The 15,894-nt window shown below is 42.3% G+C and overlaps 1 long non-coding RNA gene across 1 annotated transcript in view; it reads right to left on the bottom strand.

The window, feature by feature from the left end:
- LOC139537419 (uncharacterized) overlaps positions 1 to 15,894 on the bottom strand; it is a 95,211-nt gene that overhangs the window by 17,762 nt on the left and 61,555 nt on the right. Inside the window, exon 2 of the long non-coding RNA XR_011667531.1 lies at positions 11,193 to 11,256. This is a non-coding gene — a long non-coding RNA (uncharacterized lncRNA). The remainder of the gene's footprint in view (positions 1 to 11,192; positions 11,257 to 15,894) is intronic.

Raw genomic sequence — 15,894 nt, 5'->3', positions numbered from 1 at the left:
CGCCAGCTGTACAGTGTTTCATGGCTCTCGACCTTTGCCTCTCCTGAATCCCGGGAGTTGCAGAGATGGGACAAGACTGTAGCTACCAATTGGGGAGAAAAATAGGTAAATATATGAATATAATATATATTTTTTAAGTATTTGGCTTTAAATATCCTTAAGTATCAAAAGTAAATGTAATTGCTAAAATTTACTTAAGCATCAATAGTAAAAGTATAAATAATTTCAAATTCCTTACATTAAGCAAACCAGACGGCACCAGGGGTCTGACAACTTGGATGGAAAATTACTGAGGATAATAGCAGATGATATAGCCACTCCTATTTGCCACATCTTTAATTTAAGCCTATTAGAAAGTGTATGCCCCTCAGGCCTGGAGGAAAGCAAAATTAATTCCGCTACACAAGAACAGTAAAACCCCATTTACTGGCTCAAATAGCCGACCAATCAGACTTTTACCAAGCCTTAGCAAACTTTTGGTAAAAGTTGTGTTTGACCAGATACAATCCTATTTTACTGTAAACAAATTGACAGACTTTCAGCACACTTATAGGAAAGGACATTCAACAAGCACGGCACTGACACAAATGACTGATGATTGGCTGAGAGAAATTCATGATAAAAGATTGTGGAAGCTGTTTCGTTAGACTTCAGTGCGGCTTTTGACATTATCGATCATAGTCTACTGATGGAAAAACGTATGTGTTACAGCTTTACACCCCCTACTATATTATGGATAAAGAGTTACCTGTCTAACATAACATAGAGGGTGTTCTTTAATGGAAGCCACTCCAACATAATCCAGGTAGAATCAGTAATTCCCCAGGGCAGCTGTCCAGGTCCCTTACTTTTTAAAATCTTTACTAATGACATGACACTGGCTTTGAGTAAAGCCAGCTTGTCTATGTATGCGGATGACTCAACACTACATACATCAGCCACTACAGCAAGTGAAATCACTGCAACACTTAACAAAAAGCTGCAGTTAGTTTCAAAATGGGTGGCAAGGAATAAATTAGTCCTAAATATTTCAAAAACTAAATTAGTTGTATTTGGGACAAATCCTTCACTAAACCTCAACTAAATTGTGTAATAAATAATGTGGAAATTAAGCAAGTTGATTTGACTAAACTGCTTGGAGTAACCCTGGATTGTAAACTGTCATGTTGATACAAAGGTAGCTAAGATGGGGAGAAGTCTGTCCATGATAAAGCGCTACTCTGCCTTTTTAACACTATCAACAAGGCATGTCCTACATTACCTAATTTTGTAGCACCTGGACAACTATTCAGTCGTGTGGTCAGGTGCCACCGATGGACCTCAGAAAATTACGATTGGCTCAAAACAGGGCAGCATGGCTGGCTCTTAAATGTACACGGAGAGCTAACATTAAAAATATGCATGTAAATCTCTCATGGCTCAAAGTGGAGGAGAGATTGACTTCATCACTACTTGTTTTTGTAAGAAGTGTTGACATGCTGAATGCACTGAGGTGTCTGTTTCAACTGGTGTAAAAAGTACCCCATTTTCATACAAAATAAAGATACCTTAATAGAAAATGACTCAAGTAAAAGTGAAAGTCATCCAGTAAAATACTTGAGTAAAAGTCAAAGTATTTGCTTTAAATATAATTAAGTATCAAAAGTAAATGTAATTGCTAAAATATACTTAAGTGTCAAAAGTAAAAGTATAAATCGTTTCAAATTCCTTATATTAAGCATATCATTATTTATATATATAAAAAATTGTACAGATAGCCAGGGGCACACTCCAACACTCAGATATAATTTACAAATGAAGCATGTCTTTAGTGAGTCCGTCAGATCAGAGGCAGTAGGGATGACCAGGTATGTTCTCTTGATAAGTGTGTGAATTAGACAATTTCCTGTCCTGCTAAGCATTCAAAATGTAACGAGTATTTTTGGGTGTCAGGGAAAATGTATGGAGTAAAAAGTACATTGTCTTTAGGAATGTAGTGAAGTAAAAGTTGTCAAAAATATAGTACAGATACCCCAAAAAACTACTTAAGTAGTATTTAAGTATTTTTACTTAAATACTTTACACCACTGTTTAAACTACTAGCACACAGCTCGGACACCCATGCATACCCCACAAGACAAGCCACCAAAGGTCTCTTCACAATCCCCAAGTCAAGAACAGACTATGGGAGGCGCAGTGTATTACATAGCGCCATGGCTACAGTACATGGAACTCTATTCCACATTAATCAGATTTTAAAACCAGATAAAAATACACCTTATGGAACAGCGGGGACTGTGAAGAGACACACACAGGCACATGGATTTTGTATTGTAGATATGTGATAGTAGAGTAGTGGCTTGTGGGAACACACTTATCGTGTTATGAAAGGTGTTAGGGGGTTTGTCATGTCATATTTAAAATAGCATAATTGCTTTAATGTTGCTGGACCCCAGGGGCAGCAGCTAATAAGGATCCTTAATAAATACAAAGGAAGCATTTGTGTTTAGTGAGTCTGCCAGATCAGAGGCAGTAGGGATGACCAGGTATGTTCTCTTGACAAGTGCGTGAATTGAACCATTTTCCTGTCCTGCTAAGCATTCCAAAAGTAATGAGTACTTCTGGGTGTCAGGGAAAATGTATGGAGTAAAAAGTAAATTATTTTATTTAGGAACATAGTGAAGTAAAAGTACAAGTTGTCAAAAATATAAATAGTAAAGTACAGATACTCAAAAAACTACTTAAGTAGTACTTTAAAGTATTTTTACTTAAGTACAACTGCTGATTTCCTTATATGAACTGTAACTCAGTAAAGTCTTTGAAATTGCTGCATACTGCGTTTATATTTTTATTCAGTATATGTGTATGGGGATTATGTCCAACAATAACTCACTGAAAATACTCTCAATATACTTATTACAAGAGGGTTTATTTTTTTATGCACACGTAGAGGCTAAAAAAAAACACTTCAAAATATGTTTCAAGTGGTCAACTATTCTACAACTATGACATCAAGAGGTCAACAATGCTTTTGCTAATGCAGCTGGTCCTGGAGAGATTGTGATATTCATCCATTTCCTTCCTGTGTACAGAATTTTTTTTAATGTAAAATGTTATGTAATGATAAATTGCATTTCATAATCAGACAATTACATGCCTAATCCCCCATATAATTTGGTTTGAAAACATTCCATTGTTACAATTTCACCTGGCATGACATTTATGTAAATAAATGCTGCCTAGCATGACCTGGAATGCAGGATATATCCTGAAGTAAAATTTCAGTAAAATAATTTAAATGACCTATTTTAGAGCTCTCTGTCTGTGTGCTTTTCTGTTCAGCAGGCCTTGATTGGTTAGTGCAGTGAAAATAGAACCTCTCCTCCCCCACCGTCTCTCCTCCCCCACCGTCTCTCCTCCCCCACCGTCTCTCCTCCCCCACCGTCTCTCCTCCCCCACCGTCTCTCCTCCCCCACCGTCTCTCCTCCCCCACCGTCTCTCCTCCCCCACCGTCTCTCCTCCCCCACCGTCTCTCCTCCCCCACCGTCTCTCCTCCCCCACCGTCTCTCCTCCCCCACCGTCTCTCCTCCCCCACCGTCTCTCCTCCCCCACCGTCTCTCCTCCCCCACCGTCTCTCCTCCCCCACCGTCTCTCCTCCCCCACCGTCTCTCCTCCCCCACCGTCTCTCCTCCCCCACCGTCTCTCCTCCCCCACCGTCTCTCCTCCCCCACCGTCTCTCCTCCCCCACCGTCTCTCCTCCCCCACCGTCTCTCCTCCCCCACCGTCTCTCCTCCCCCACCGTCTCTCCTCCCCCACCGTCTCTCCTCCCCCACCGTCTCTCCTCCCCCACCGTCTCTCCTCCCCCACCGTCTCTCCTCCCCCACCGTCTCTCCTCCCCCACCGTCTCTCCTCCCCCACCGTCTCTCCTCCCCCACCGTCTCTCCTCCCCCACCGTCTCTCCTCCCCTCTCCTATATAATCCCATCATTTATTTGTCCAACCATCCCATAAATGGAAGCACAGCTGGAACCAATGACTCCTAGCCCTGCCTGGCCACTGGGCCAGTTGGAGCAGGGGGTGCTGAGGCAGCAGGTCCCCTTCGCCTCAGCCTCGCTTGCTAGCTACATCTGGATGACCATTCAGTTCAGAGGTGAGGAAAGATGGGGAAAATAGAGCTCTTAAAATAAACTCTGTGCTCCGGCACAACGCAGCTTGGCTCCTCTAGTCTGTTCAATAACTATATGGAGGCCTGAGAAGGAACAGGATGAACCCAACCAAGGCTATTTGCATACCTGACTGTAAATGGCAAAACATATATTTGTATAATACATACTAAAACATAATTTAATTTGTTTCTTAAAAACTCAAGAGTTGGATCACCAAAAAAGTGATCTAGAAATTTGCACTGGAATTAAGAGTATATATTTCATATTGGTTCTCCTCCAGAAATTCAGACATGGTTAATTGAATGTTCTTTACATCATTCAGAACCCTAACCAATATCCTTTCACTCAGTCTGACCCCAGAGCCCCAGAGGGCCAGACAGACTGAGTGACTGAGGTGTACCACTATAGTTGTTGTTTTGACAGAGCAGAGCAGTCACCACAGAGATCCCACCCCACGCCAGCAGGAAAGTCAGCTAAGAGGCACCATACAGATAAAATGCCATTCCTTCTGGGGTTTCCAGGGTTTTAGCAGGATCAGGCTAAACAACACACTGTCAACCTGTTGGCATTGTGAGCCATCTGAGGCTGGTTGTTGAGCCTACACGGAGAGCAGAGGAGACTGGTGTGAAGAGTTATAGAAGGAAGGGCTCATTGGAATGGGTCGTATTAAATCAATGGAACGGAGTCAAATGTGGTTTCCAAACGTTTGATTCCGTTCCATTAATTCCATTTCAGCCATTACAATGAGTCTGTCTTCCTATAGGCCTCTCACGCTCTGCCATTGAACACCCATTAATAACACTCTGCGTTTGTTTGGCCCCTAATTAACAGCTGCTAAGTCCCTTTCACTGGGTGGCCCGTGTTGATAAGAGGCTCCACCAGCTGAGAGAGGCTGTGCTGTCTGAGGTACTGCTGCAAAGCTGTGGTGGTGGGTGGAGCAGGGTGCTCCTAGCAACTGGCAATGTCTGTCAAGCTATGGCCCTTATGGGTTTAGTAGTGTGTTTGAAAGGCTTTTGGTCTTTTCCAAGACATCTTGGTCAAAACATCTTTGTCTCGTTGTAGTGATATCAGGTATTGGAATATAGCCGTGAATAGCAACCCAAAGTATGAATAAAGCTGCCATTGCAGGTTTGAGAACTAAGGTTGAATTGGAGGGACAATCTGACGCCCATATCCACTCTAGACTGAAGAGACTGCTTTCCAACCACTGACAGTGTAAAGTGAAAGAGACAATAGTATCATAACAGTGGTGTATTTACTCAAGACCCTATATGAGAGGTTTACATTACAGTATCAGCCATCAACAAAGTCAGAAAAAACTGACATGGTGCTCTGACGAAGAGAGGAATTACAGCAACACCCTCTTGCTTTCAGTATATTTCAAATTCAGTTTGAATTTGAAATAATCTGTAGATAGATAAAACTGATCCACATATGCATTTTGTTCTCCTTTGTGTTGATCCAACTCTTACAAGCTGTGCCCCACTGCCAGAGAGAGAGAGAGAGAGCCAGAGCCCCTGATTTTAGTAGACAAACCGACTGGGTCTGAGGTAAATAAAGACTTCAGCCCACGCTGGGCTGGAGCAGGTTTAAACCCCAGACCAGACCGCACATCACTACTGCACCCCGTCACATAAGTGCCCATAGATCATAACTAAGGCTTGGTGCATGGAAACATATAAACATAAACTGTTCCAATGCTGGACAGTTTTAACATTACAGCAGTCTGTATGTCTGCTGATTCAATTTGGGGAACAGCCTTGCTTCCAGCAGGTACAGTAGGTAGGTAGGTGAGATAATCAAGCCACTAAACCCCTTAAGGCACTAAACCTGGCTGAACCTTGGAACTATATTCCACAGCGCAAATAGATATATAGTAAAAGCTGAGGGTGATGTCTGATGTTTTCGGAAACAAAAGAATCAGCTTAACAGAGAATCTCAGATTTATGATGATTATTACATTTCATACTTGATGTTTACATCCAACCATCTGGGCATCATAAAATATGGCCGTGATTCAGTGCACAACTCACAGGAGAATGGTTGTCAAGGCCCTTGCCTGCACTGGAGAGAGTGTTGCCTGGCCTGCACTGGAGAGAGTGTTGCCTGGCCTGCACTGGAGAGAGTGTTGCCTGGCCTGCACTGGAGAGAGTGTTGCCTGGCCTGCACTGGAGAGAGTGTTGCCTGGCCTGCACTGGAGAGAGTGTTGCCTGGGCTGACCGATGGAGGCTACGAAAACACAGAAATGGCTCAGGGAGCAATGTGAAACCAGGGGAAACTGGTATTGTGTGAAATAAGTTCCACCACACAATTGTCTTGGTGAGAAAATTGAACTTCAGCAATAGCAGAATGGCTTGACAGAATTAGGCCATGAAAGACATATTGCAGATTCACTTGCTGTAAGATCCAGCACCTGCAGTAAATGGTGAATGGTTGTTCTAACAAAATAATAATTAAATTAGATCTATTCACGATAGCAAAACATATCATGGATTTTTTTTAAGTATAAAGAAATGTGCATTCACTGTATTCCTTCTGCAGATAAATCAGTTATACATTTAATATACTATATACTCATGGATAGTAAAAGAACAAGAGGAAAAGCCTTTGTTTGTTGTGTTCTTTTTTGTGGTTGGAGTTATACTATACAGTGGATGTCTAACATTACAGATCCCCTGTGTGATTGATGCAGTTTGGTCATTCCTCCATCCCTACCAGAGTGGATAACAACCATCTAAAAATACACCACTTTTCAACCTAACACTAATTGAAGGTTTTGTGCCTCTAAAGGCAGACTGACCATGGGCCTACTGGCAGGAAAGGTCCATTAGGAGCCTGTGTAGAGAAAGGAAAGGGTATAAGAGCAGGGACACACACATACACTATATATACAAAAGTATGTGGACACCACTTCCAATTAGTGGATTCGGCTATTTCAGCCACACCCGTTGCTGTGTATAAAATAGAGCACACAGCCATACAAACATTGGCAGTAGAATGGCCTTACTGAAGAGCTCAGTGACTTTCAACGTGGCACCGTCATAGGATGCCACCTTTCCAACAAGTCAGTTTGTTAAATTTCTGCCCTGCTAGAGCTGCCCCGGTCAACTGTAAGTGCTGTTATTGTGAAGTGGAAACGTCTAGGAGCAACAACGGCTCAGTGGTAGGCCACACAAGCTCACAGAACGGGACTTTCGAGTGTTGTCATCTGTCCTCGGTTGTAACACACACTACCGAGTTCCAAACTGCCTCTGGAAGCAACGTCAGCACAAGAACTGTTCGTCGGTAGCTTCATGAAATGGGTTTCCATGGTCAAGCATCCACACACAAGCCTAAGATCACCATGCGCAATGCCAAGCGTTGGCTGGAGTGGTGTAAAGCTCGCTGCCATTGGACTCTGGAGTAGTGTAAACGCGTTCTCTGGAGTGATGAATCATGCTCCTCATCTGTGAGTCAGTCCGAAAGAAGAATCTGGGTTTAGCGGATGCCAGAAGAAGACTACCTGCCCCAATGTATAGCGCTAACTGTAAAGTTTGGTGGAGGAGGAATAATTGTCTGGGGCTGTTTTTCATGATTAGGGCTAGGCCCCTTAGTTCCAGTGAAGGGAAATCTTAACGTTACAGCATACAATGGCATTCTAGACAATTTGCTGCTTCCAACTTTGTGGCAACAGTTAGGGGAAGGCCCTTTCCTGTTTCAGCATGACAATGCCCCAGTACACAAAGCAAGGTCAATACAGAAATGGCTTGTTGAGATTGGTGTGGAAGAACTTGACTGGCCTGCACAAAGCCCTGACCTTAACCCCATGGAACACCTTTGGGATGAATTTGAACGCTTTGGGATGAATTGGAATGCCAACTGCTTAATCGTCCAACATCAGTGCCCAACCTCACTAATGCTCTTGTGGCTAAATGGAAGCAAGTCCTCGCAGCCATGTTTCAACATCTAGTGGAAAGCCTTCCCAGACGAGTGAAGGCTGTTATAGCAGCAAAGGGGGGACCAACTCCATATTAATGCCCATGATTTTGGAAAGAGATGTTCGACGAGCAGGTGTCCACATACTTTTGGTCATGTAGTGTAGAATAGTCTACCGTTTGCCAGCCGAGAGTAATTAGCACCTCTGAACAGTGTCGGCAGTCAATCTTTTTTGTGTATACACAGCAAAGACCCTGTAGTCGTCAGCCACAAAGCCTGTTAAAATACTCCAAACCAGAAGGTGGCAGTAGTGTTGTTTGGCAATTACAAAATGTACCAAGGTACAACTATGGTACTTTCACTTATACCATGGTAGTTTGAATCATGGAAATGTACCATGGTTTTAGCTTTGAAGTATGATGGTACACCTAAATAATACCATGGTATTGCCTCAAATTATCATATGGTACCATCTCTATTAATTGTGCATTACCATTGTACAATGGCAGTACAATGCATTAAATAAATAAACCCCCCAAGGTCAAAAGAGGTTGGTTGGTATTATATTGATTAATTGACATACCAGTATAGGCAAGTTTCTGATACATTCAGAATCAACTTGAAGGCCAGCATCCCGGAGTCGCCTCTTCACTGTTGACGTTGAGACTGGTGTCTTGCGGGTACTATTTAATGTAGCTGCCAGTTGAGGACTTGTGAGGTGTCTGTTTCTCAAACTAGACACTAATGTACTTGTTATCTTGCTCAGTTGTGCACCGGGGCCTCCCACTCCTCTTTCTATTCTGGTTTAGAGACAGTTTGCTCTGTTCTGTGAAAGGAGTAGTACACAGCTTTGAACGAGATCTAAGGTTTCTTGGCAATTTCTCTCATGGAATAGCTCACATTTCTCAGAACAAGAATAGACTGACGAGTTTCAGAATAAAGTGCTTTGTTTCTGACCATTTTGAATCTGTAATCGAACCTACAAATGCTGATGCTCCAGATACTCAACTAGTCTAAAGAAGGCCAGTTTTATTGCTTCGTTAATCAGAACAACAGTTTTCAGCTGTGCTAACATAATTGCAAAAGGGTTTCTAATGATCAATTAGCCTTTTAAAATGCTAAACTTGGATTAGCTAACACAATGTGCCATTGGAACACAGGAGTGATGGTTGCTGATAATGGGCCTATGTAGATAATCCTTTTTTAATTTTTTTATCTGCCGTTTCAAGCTACAATAGTAATTTATAACCTTAAAAAATGTCTACACTGTATTTCTGATCAATTTGATGTTATTTTAATGGACAAAAAAAACAAGGACATTTCTAAGTGACTCCAAACTTTTGAACGGTAGTGTATATGGTAGCCTAATCTTTGTCATGTTGTAATAATTTACAGTATTTATAGTTAATGGGTGTTGTGCCTGTTTCAGACCACAGAGGGAGCCGCTCGCTCTAGTGGTTTGCTTCACGCGCTCTCACTCTACAGTGGGTCTCGCGCTAGTCTGCCCAGTCAGTGTCAGTTGAATGAGAGAGCAGAAAACTGAAGAGAAAAGCACCAGATAAACAAAATATTTTAAACGTTATCATCAAGTTAAACTGAGTGTAATGATATAACTGTTGTTATATTTTTTTATGAGGTTTTCATAGTTTAATTTATAAAAGTCTGTTAGCATAGAAGCTAACATTGGCTATAGTTAGCTCCAGTCAAGCTAGCCTGTTGTAGTCATAGCGACAGGATCAACAAACGTTCTTACAGAGTGTAAACAAATGCACACTTAAATTAAAATAGTGCACAGAGAAAAAAACATTGACGGTGAGATTTTGACATCATGGCCCTCAAAAATAGTTGGCTAATGTAAACCAAGCCAAGCTATGCTTTGAAAGACATGATGAGGGTCATCTTTTTGCTTGATGTCATGAGTGTACTCCAAGGAAAGCTAGAAGGTTGTACCGTTAACTCCCAGGGTGTCATTCTAAACCATACAACCTACTACCTCAACCCGGATGCACACATTTTCAGTAGGCCTTCTTCTAGTCTTGTCCGCTATTTGCAAGCCAAGAACACTCGAATCTTCTGATTTGTACTGTAGGTTGCTTCCATTACCATCAAAAGGTTGGAATATGGTATCAAATCAAACAACACTGAAACATTTTGGTTCAGGCTTTGTTATAATAATCAGAATGTTCTATTCTGCCTCACAAACAATGTATTGGAGCTCCTAAACACCACAGGACAGGAAATATCTATTACTAGTCATTTTACAAATAAAGAGCATCAAAGTTGCCATTTAAAAAAAGATGTTGTTCACACCACAATGACAGAGACCCACAGAGAGGAGCTTGTGATGTCAGATTCGCCACAAGATCGGATCTACGGGTTTGTGCCAAGTGGTTAGTTGGAAAGTATCAAAATAAATATGTCAAATTACACTGAAAAATACATTACACTATGCCACAAACCTGGGGCCCAACTCTGTTAATAGGTCACTTTATGTAAGTGGAGAAGTCAATTGTACCATGCATGCAACAGGCTGTCAAATCAAAAATAATGTCAGTTATAAGGTTGATGTCCACAAATTCCTCCATAATGTCATCCTTACACTATCCTAATCAACAATACAGTGAGGACAATAAACCACACAATAAAACCCTGTTCCATCTAAATCAGAGTGGATCAATTCTGCTACATGTGTTGAATCGTATAAGGATCTGAAGTGTTTTGAGCTGAGCAACGGGATGTTGGCTACAACATAGGAATTGAAAAAGAACAGCACAATAGAAAAGGGCCAGACGAAAACTGCAGGGCAGAATTTCCCACATATGATCTGAAAATATACCGTACCTGTCAAACTAAGTCAGATCAAACCAAATACAGCTACAAAACCTAAATAACTACAGATGTATTGCTTGAATGTACAGGTGAGACTGCAAAGGCAAAGAATGTCTCCATAGCTTTTTGTCTGGCCTATAGACATGGCACAAAGAGGGCAAGCTGAGGAGAGGAATACAACACAATGTCTGTGCCAAATCCAAGGTCCACAATTCAAGAAACAGCCATTGGCTTTTGGTAATTCAGGACACAAACAATAACACAATGTACTGTAGAGGGTAACTTATTTCTGAAGGTAACTTACCTTGTTGATCGTGTGCCTTTCAGGGTAAGGAGTCACCCATGTTCATTTCTCACTCTCTTCCTCTCTGAAAACACAAAGAAAGTAACAACATTAATTGGCTTGTTCAAAACCAGCAGTTCCACACCCTACTGCACAGTTTCATGGTTCCTAAATCAATAGCAATAGTACAATATAAACAAATTATTATCTTTAAACACACAATATTTCAGACTGAAAATAAATGTGTTGGTGAATAATAAAGCAAAGAAAGAAAAAGACGGAGAGAACGGCTTCACAAAAACCCTGATAGTACCGGCAATTGTATTGCAATAGTATTCTGTCCATTCTAAAGCAGATTCCATTTACAGTTGCAGCCGCTCATAAGCATCACATGCTTCAGCAGTTCCCTCTAGATAAGAAATGTGCATGGAAGTCAATTTTTCAGTGAGAATAAAAATGTTGTGGAGAAGATCTCTCCCCGTCTATTCTCTTCCCACAGAGACACATGCAGGGGCAGTCCTCCTCTCCTCTCCTCCTGGCCAGCATGCAGCACTGAGGCTGTGGCGAGAGGAGAGGATAGGTTAGCCCAACTTAGCTCAGACAGCAACAGCAATTTAGAAAATCGTGGCAAGGAGCTGTATAAATCTGCCCGGGTGAACGGGATGCCATGGCGAATGGGATGCCAGTGTAATGGAGCATGCCACGGTCAGCTAGCATTAACGGTGCCAACTACATCGTTCCCCAACACATCAGAATATTCCTGGCTGTGGTTGCATGGCCGCAGTGCGACAAAGCCAGGTATGGAATGGAACAGTGCAAATGTGCCAGCACCAGTGCCACTTACCCAGATCTCTACTAACCATTTGACATTCAACATCTCTATTTGATTTGGATTGTTCAGCGCTCTCTTTTGTACCCAGCCGGAGACAGAGAAATAGGAAGCAGGATTTATCAGGAATCAAAAAGCAATGAGACATGGGTGCCATGCAAAATTATTTATAAAAAAATACTAAAGTTGAGTTGTGTTGTGTTATTGTGCCCAGCTCCATTGGCAAGTCGGGTTCATTTCAGCTCCACACCGTCCGCCATTTTCTCAGCAAACACAAGAATGAAAGAAAGCCCAAAAAATAAAGAATAAAAACCTTTTGCTGGCATCGCATTCCAAGTTTCCCCCTTCATTCCCTCTCTCGTTCTCTCCCTCCTGGCACCATAACAAAACCTTGGCCGAGGAGGTCACATGATTTCCTACCAGAAAGCCACAGCATTCCCATAAAGCATTCTACTGACATTGTTAAGACATCTTTTGTCTAAATCAAAACCTTAGCCAGCCCAGCCTGCCCGAATATTTGGCACATTCAAGGGGGCAGGGAGTGCAGAGGGAAGGGGTGGCGTTAGGAGTCATGGCAACCCCTACCTGGCAGGCTGCCCATCATCTCAAGGTGGAGAGTAGCCGGGGCTAATGTGCTGTCGAACAAGAATGCCTGGAGCCTTCCAAAGTCAATTTGATGTTCATGGTGGGAGCTTTCAATTCACCTCATATACCAGTTCCCTTTTTGATAGAATAAATGAAAAGGGCTCTACAGATTACATCTTCTGCCCATTGAGCATGCGCAAACACACACTGCTTGGAATATACAGTATCTACCAGCATTCACATTCATCTATAATACTCGGTCTTCTCTGCTGGTCTCTAACTGGGCATTGGTCCTTCATACAGCTCTTCTCATCCTCGAGGTTGTAAAATGGCATTTCTAGTTCCAGCTATCATGACAAACAGCAAGCCTGCTGCTGTGGCTGGGAACATACAGGAAAGGTACAGATAAAGTCAAACTATCCTATGTTGCTGGATCTCTCCTGTAAACATTCCATGTATCAAAAACAGTGTGCAATGTTTCTCCACTTTTTTGCTCTCTCACAAACTCAGTGAGGCCCTGGTACAGTAGGAAAAAACACACACACACACACACACTTTGGCCACGAGACCCTCTTTCGTACAGTAGAAGTACACACACACAGGAGTCACGCGGTTCAAGGCAATAACTCACACATATAACATGGCCCTCTGGCTCACATAGAGCCAGCAATACACCATGGAGGAGCTCTAATTTATGCCCAAAAGCCTCTTTTACATGTTCCCCCACATAATATAGCCTTCAATCAAAAGTGCTGAGAATCTGCCATGCTTCCTTACCTACGGTAAGGATTAAAAAACACATACGCTGAGAGCCTGAGACTGTCTGGGATTGACTGACTGTCTGTGGTGGGAGGAAGAGATGGAGGAAGGGGAGAGATTACCAAGCCAAATTATTTATTATCTTTTAGGAGGTACATTTATATTGACTTCATATCTCCCAGCCTGTCTAGTAACATGTAGTAACATGGGAACGATGATAAAAGTTAATGTCAAATAGGGACAACACAAATGGATGAGAAGTACAACACAACACATAATGCTGTCATCATTGTCAGTGCTGCCGTTAAAGCTCAGTATGACACCGAGAAGTCAAGCATACAACTTCAACCAATGTATTACAAATGTTAATTACATTTGGTTTAGTCTCTATCATTTCTAATGACTTGAGTCAGTCCGTCAGCTAATGGGTAAGTCAGTGTTGTCGCTGGGGCCGGGCCAGACTTTAATAATAACCTCAGTATTAATAAGAAGCTCAAACAAAGGGCCATGCAGGGCCCAGCCAGGGCCTCATCTGCTCCCAGCGCCATTAACCACACAGACTCTGGTCCAAAACATCCCCCTCACCCACCTCACCCCTCCCTCCCTCACGCCCCTCACCCCTACTGAGGGGTCATCCCATATCCTGAGAGGCAGGAGGCCAGGGTCAAAGTTCAAATGAGACCAGGGAGGAAAAAATCGTTTCCCCTGGGATGGAATATACCATCATAAACCAGACAGGGGTGAAAAATCTGACAGACAGACAGTAATTTGAAATAGTTGAGAATCAGGGAGGGAAAAATGGGTGAAACGTAGGGGATAGGAAACCATTAGACTTGGACATTTAATGCATTTATCTAATTGTAATTAATCTGAACCACAAAAACAATATCCCAAGACGGTTTAAAGATGACTATGTTGATAGAGCCTAATGCATGATGTGAGTGAGATAGTCATTACAAAATGCCTCTCTGGTGAAAGACTAATTTACCCATAACATGAACATACTTATCATCATTTTTCACAAACTTCTGAGGCATGCCATTTGCTGTGAGTGAAATTTTAAACATAATTTAAAAATATTTTTATTTTTATTTTTTACACGGTTTGTTAATCTTCACAACAAGCCTGCGCTACAGGCAGCCTAAGATTTGGGGGAAGATAATATCAGCCGTTTTATTCTCCAAAGGCTCACAAGGGACAGTGTTATTTATGTCTCAAACCAAGAGTCCACCCTTATCACCACTCATTTGATGTTGCCTCCAGCCATGACAGGAAAAATACAGCCCACAGGTTAATCCAGATGAAGGTTCACACTGTCCTGTCCTCTGACTGGGTCAGGCTGAGGAGAGGACTGTATCGCATATGGATCTGCTGTAGAGATCCACGTTTGTTTACGTGTGGTTAACATAGGCTACAGATCAGGCAACAGGTCTGTTTTGTGCTCCCTTGCCTTTGAAGCAAGGGGGGTTGCAGGTTAAAAAACAAAGCCATCAAACCCGTTTAAGCACTGAAAAACAAATCTTCAGCCTTTCTCTTCAGCCTTTTCAGAGAGTGAGCTTTTCAGGAAGAGTGAGAGAGAGCGCGAGACAGAGGGCGAGAAAGGCAGACAGAGAGAGACAGAGAAAGGGGATTGAGGTTGCTTCCCCTGCAGAGGCCTTTCCTTGCCTTGTTCTGGCCCCTCTTCTTAAATGGTACCAGAGGTTTGCCAGGCAGCCAGCCAAGACGATGACTTTGCCTGACCCGCCTGTCAGTCGATTCTGCTGCCTAGCGCCAGACTAAACACTAACACTTTTGGCAAACCTCATTGGCTGCAGCTGCCCTCTCTGGGGCCAATCAGCAGGGAGGGGAGGGATAAAGTACGCAGACCAGGGTTCTGAGCGGTGTGAATAAGAGAGTTGAGCAGAGAACAGAGAACAGACACACCAAAAACCCAACCAACCAAATCAAGTACTGCCTCAAAACAAGGAAATATCACACCACAGGAACAACATTGAATCTGGACAAAATCACTTTGTTTCCTGCCATCAAGTCTTTTTCAGATGAAAAACTGATAATTCAGGGCAGGTTGTCAAACAATAAATTGATATGGAGCCACAGGGTCTCTCTCCAGTGGTAAATGACCATGGATAAACTCCCATATCTACTGGGTGAAATTCCACAGTGTGCCATCACAGCAGCAAGATTTGTGACCTGTTGCCACAAGAAAAGGGCAACCAGTGAAGAACAAACACCATTGTAAATACAACCCATATCTATGTTTATTTATTTTAACTTGTGTGCTTTAACCATTTGTACATTGTTACAACACTGTATATATATAATATGACATTTGTAATGTCTTTATTGTTTTGAAACTTCTGTATGTGTAATGTTTACTGTTAATTTGTATTGTTTATTTCACTTTTGTATATTATCTACCTCACTTGCTTTGGCAATGTTAACACATGTTTCCCATGCCAATAAAGCCCCTTGAATTGAATAGTCCCTCTAAAATGACAATGAACTGAAACAAAGTCTTTGGAGAAGGGTTAGTCTCTAATTAAGATACAG

The sequence above is a fragment of the Salvelinus alpinus genome, chromosome 13, assembly GCF_045679555.1.
Source record: "Salvelinus alpinus chromosome 13, SLU_Salpinus.1, whole genome shotgun sequence".
NCBI lineage: Eukaryota > Metazoa > Chordata > Actinopteri > Salmoniformes > Salmonidae > Salvelinus > Salvelinus alpinus.
Note: the sequence above shows the minus strand (reverse complement) of the source record. Positions and strands in the feature narration are given on the sequence as shown.